This window comes from Bison bison, unplaced genomic scaffold, assembly GCF_000754665.1.
Source record: "Bison bison bison isolate TAMUID 2011002044 unplaced genomic scaffold, Bison_UMD1.0 scf7180017864145, whole genome shotgun sequence".
NCBI classification, from domain to species: Eukaryota; Metazoa; Chordata; class Mammalia; order Artiodactyla; family Bovidae; genus Bison; species Bison bison.
In genome coordinates, this window is record NW_011494717.1 from 8,826,393 (window position 1) to 8,831,324 (window position 4,932).

Genomic DNA, 4,932 nt, shown 5'->3' on the forward strand with positions numbered 1-4,932 from the left:
CGGGCTCCCCGCGGCCTCGGCGGTCAGGCCTGCCTTTTCTCCCTCCAGATCCACCTGGGGGGTTCTTCCCCGCGACATGCGGCGCTACCGCACCTCCGCTCTGGACAGATTTCCCCCCCACCAAAAAAAAACTGCCTCCCGTTCGCCCTTGTCCCTTCTCCTTACTCTTCTTGGGCCTGACATCTCCGGCCTCCCCGGTTTTCCCCAGTGATATGCCAGAAAAAGAGTGACAAGGGAGAGAGCGAGGGCAGACTTGGGGGAGGGGGGGACGTTGTGCCTGCCCAAACCTTGGGGCCTCAGGCTTCCTACCCACACGCTCCTGCCCCGGCTGGCGTGGGGAGGCAGGTCTGGACAGTTCTCACTGGCTGCTGAGAGCGTGTGGGGCTTTACGGCCCCATCACCGTGATCAGCTACTGTTCAGTGAACACCCGCCGGTGCGCGGTGGCTTTCTAGTGGGCTGAGCTCTGGCTTTGGCGGGCGCGGTGGAGAGGGACTGGAGGGAGGGGGGAGAAAGGTTGCGTTTGGGAGCTGAAGTTCCTGCGCTTCCAGTGTGGCGTTGTGAATAAGCATCTTGCAGTACTCTTTAAAATGCGTTCCCCCACTTCACCGGCCCCCACGCCCCCGCAGTACAACCTGGTGTAATAATGGGAGGTTTGGAAACAGGCCTGATATCCATAGCAAGTGCTTAACTGTTTGTATGTTGAAGGGTTGTGGCAGGACTTGATCTTTGATACCTATAACTTCCAAGGGGTAACCAACTGGGTGAGCGTGAGTTTTCAGGTAACATGCAGAGTCGACAAGGAGGAACAGAACTGAGGTTTCTCGCTGGTATAGGTCTGAGGCTTGCACCCACTGCTTGCTGCAGCTGTGAGTCTCTCTGGGGGCTGTCACCTGATAGGGGTTCTAGCATATGTGAACAATTCCCCAGGGTTATGTTTGCTGCCCATCCACCTGCCCATCGTGCATTCCCTGATCTTGGAACAGAGGAGGAGCCCAAATTGTTTTCTTTTTCCCGGAGAAATAAGGCTGAAGTCAGAGTTGGTGCCCATAGCCAAAAGCTCTTAAACAACGTGCCTCAACTCGAAGGCTCCTAACTACTTACTGTGTGTACCTCATTGCCAACTTCCTTTGATTCTTTTTTTTTTTTTTTTTTGGCTTTAGATTTTAGTGTACTGTCAGAAACTATGTGTAAATATCAGCCAGTTAAATTGTAGAAGCAGCTCAGGTTTTATTGACTTCAGGCTCAAAAAGAGTAGATGGTTCGGTTTTAAAAAATCATGCCGAAGGACACACAGATTTGGAGTTTCTGGCTTGCAAACAGTGAGGAATAACAATTTAGCTCCTTGACTTTGCTCAATCATGGCCTATTGGCAGCCTCCTCAGAGCCACTCCCTACCCCCATGCCCATCAGATTAGTTTACAGTAGCAAGGACGGCTGTCGCCCTAGTTTTAAACATAGAGATGAAGTTCAGGAAGACTACTGCCCCCATGTAGCAGTGCAGTTTCTTCTGTTTCAAATGCCAGTCTGGGGTTTGGCGGGATGCACCTGCCTGTGGGCTGATGGGAACCATGGGGCCTGAGCGTTACATTCCTTCTGTGTGGTCCTCTCTCTGTCGCATAGCTCACCGAAATACCCAGGCAGGGCCGGAGCAGACAGCTGTGCTGGAGAGCTGCTCCTCCTGGGTTGAGTGTATTTTGGGAATCAGTGATATTTACTGGGGTGGAGGGTGGTGAACTAAGAAGCAAGAAAATGTGTCAAGGCTAGATAGATCAGGAGGGTGTGAGTAAAATGTTCCCTTTGCAGTTTGCCATGGGATAGGACATTTTCAGAGCATCCCAGTGGTTTTTATATGGGTTAATTTGCCTTTGAAATCCATACCAGCATTTTATGAGATAATGATGGAATGCCTTTTAAACTGCTGCTGTTGGGAAACTAATACCTGTGTCTTATATGTTGCTTATTCAGTTGTCACTGAGTGTAATTGTTAGGATCAAGGAGAGGAACATGATTTGAACCAAATTAGACCTGCGTCTATGTGATCTGTGTTGTAGTTTTACAGTACTACATTTCCTTGATTCTAAGACACACCAGCAGTTTACCAGCAGCTTTTAGGTAAATTCATTTAACACTACCAGATCAAAATATATATGTTGAATTTAAGGCACATCCTAATTTCAGGAACATTAAAATATCTGGGAAGTGGCAAGACTTGAAGGAGGGATTTGCATGTCTTAGAACTGAGAATGGTATTTATAATATTCCTGGGTACGTGATCATCCTGAGAACACATGCATTGTGAGGAAGGATTTCCTTAAGTCCTTTCTGTAAGCCCACCTACTTTTTGGAGTTATGTGTGTAAGATGATTGACTGGAGTTAGGCATGACAGTTAGCTGTTGAACAGAAGAAAGTTACTGTGTAGGAATCTAATGCAAGGCCTTCATATAGTACCCTCCAGAAGCTGAGCCAACTAGCTGGCAGCAAACATCTTATGAGCTATACCTGAAATAGCCAAGTAACATCTCTCAGGAGCTGAACAGAAAGCGTAATTTTTCTGAGCCAGAATCACCTGATTTGTTTACTGACACATTTGTAAAGATCCTAAGAAACATGTCCTTCTCCCATAGGACATTAGAAGTAGAGAGGACTTCAGATGATTCAGTATTCTCATTTCCAGATTTTGACATGGGACACCAAGAGTTAGTGACTTGCCTGAGGTCACCCAACTAATGTAGAAAGTATGTGAAAACACTTTGTCAACTGTATACAGCGTGCAAATTAACATTAGTAGTTACTAATGGCTGAGTCAGGATTAACACCCAGATTGCCAGTCTAGGGCTATTCTTCAATGCCGTGTTACCTCATCCCTCATTTTTAATTTTCCAGAGGGTTTTAATAAAAGTAATTTAGTAGTCTGTAATTAGCCCTGTTGACAAGGGCTTGTTTTATTGTCTGAGACGTTGCAGAGCCAGGTGAAATTGAGTGTCACACTGTTTAATTAAATATTTATTCTTGCCACCTTGAAAATAATCATTTTCCCTCATGCATTTCCACTTCAAGAAAGTTTTTCCTTCCTTAAATTTGAATCATTTAACATAAAGCAAATGCAAAGGTGGGTATCTGAAGTCATCTCAGCTTCTTATCCATGAGGCTACTGCTGTCTTCCAGGAAACAAGGTGGAGAGGGCTGAAAGGGGGCAAAGAGGAGGCACAAACTGGATTATCTTCCAGCTCCCAGAATGTAACCTTCTGCGGTTCCCGGAAGCCATAGAAATTTCTAGTCCCTGGCTTCCCTAGTGGCTCAGTGGTAAAAAAAAAAAACCCACCTCCCAATACAGGAGATTCTGGTTCAATCCCTGGGTCTGGAAAATCCTCCAGAGAAGGAAATGGCAACCCACTCCAGTATTCTTGCCTGGAAAATCCCATGCACAGAGGAGCCTGGCAGGCTACAGTCCATGAGGTCAGAAAGACTTAGACATGACTTAGTGATTAAACAACACCATTCTTGAGAAAGGGAGATGGTCTGGCCTCTGGAAGCAGACAAACCTGAGTTCAAGTCCCAGTCCCACCACTTCCTGGCCGCGTGGCCTTGGGTGACTTACGGAACCTGAGTGCCAGTGTTCTCATCTGCAAGCCTGAAATGATAACCATCTGTTTTACAGGGTGGTTGTGAGGATTAAATGAAAGGAAGTATGTAGAGTACCTGCTTAGTAAAGGATAGCAACCATCTGTTTATATTACTAAAGTATAAAATAAAAAATAATGGTTTCAAAATTTTATCAGGACCCAAATCCATCTTGGACCCTCAATTGAGCAACCCCCCATCTCCCAGCAGCCCTTTCGGTTTGTTTGACATGCACAGAGGGCTTTATCCTGTGAAGACCTGGCACTTGCAGTGTTATTTCAACTGCCAAAATAGGAGTATATGAACTGCCCCTTTGTCTCCATGTATCCAGCTGACCTGGTTATCTGAAAGGCTGGCAGGGTGGGAGCAGTTGAGGAGGAGAGCACAGACTTGGTGTGTTTGTGTGTGTTGTGGGGGCGGTTAGTCCTCCCTTGGGGAGGCCAGTCTGGGGAGGGATCTTAATTTGAAATGGAAAAGCTGCTGAGCTGTCCCTCGTGAGTAAAGCTCGCAGTGGCCTTCATTCAGTTCCTCTGCTCTTAGAGGCGTTGCTTTCATCAGTGACTGTGCTCTCATCAGCTCTGCATCTGGGAGACATGGAGAGCCAGGGAGAGGAACAATCCATCTTCAGAGGGAGACCTCCTTGCTAGTGAGGAGAGTAAAGAGAGATCATTTGGGGTGGCACCAGTTCCAGGTAGAGTCAACCACATAATTAGGGAGCCAGGACAAGCCATTCAGGTGGAGCACAAATGAACTTAAATTCCTAAAAAATCTCATTTGGAAAGAAAATACTCCTAAATAGGCATGTAAAGACTGAAAATTAAAACACAATAGTTTTTACCTCCAGAAAGTGGAATTTGAGAGTGGAGGAGTGAAAAGGAGACTCAAGGGAGAACTTCTCCTTTTTTCATATACAATTCTATATGTGAATTCTATGTATATGTGATTTCTCCTTTTTTCATGTATAATTCTACATGTGAATTGTTACAAGAAGCAGGTACGCTTTTGTATTGAGGTTGGGAGGAGAAGGGGGTGACAGAGGATGAGATGGTTGGGTGGCATCACCGACTCAATGGACATGAGTTTGAGCAAACTGGGAGATAGTGAAGGACAGGGAAGGAAGCCTGGCATACTGCAGTCCATGGGGTTGCAAAGAGTCGGACGCGACCTAGTGATTGAACAATGAACAACAAAATGCTTTTGTGATTTAATGAAGACCAATAGGGTTGGTAGTGGTTGTTTTCCAGTAATCACATTTTGGTGCGCAAGAACCAGATGCCTTTACTTGGAGCCAGCACTGCTTGGGGCAGAT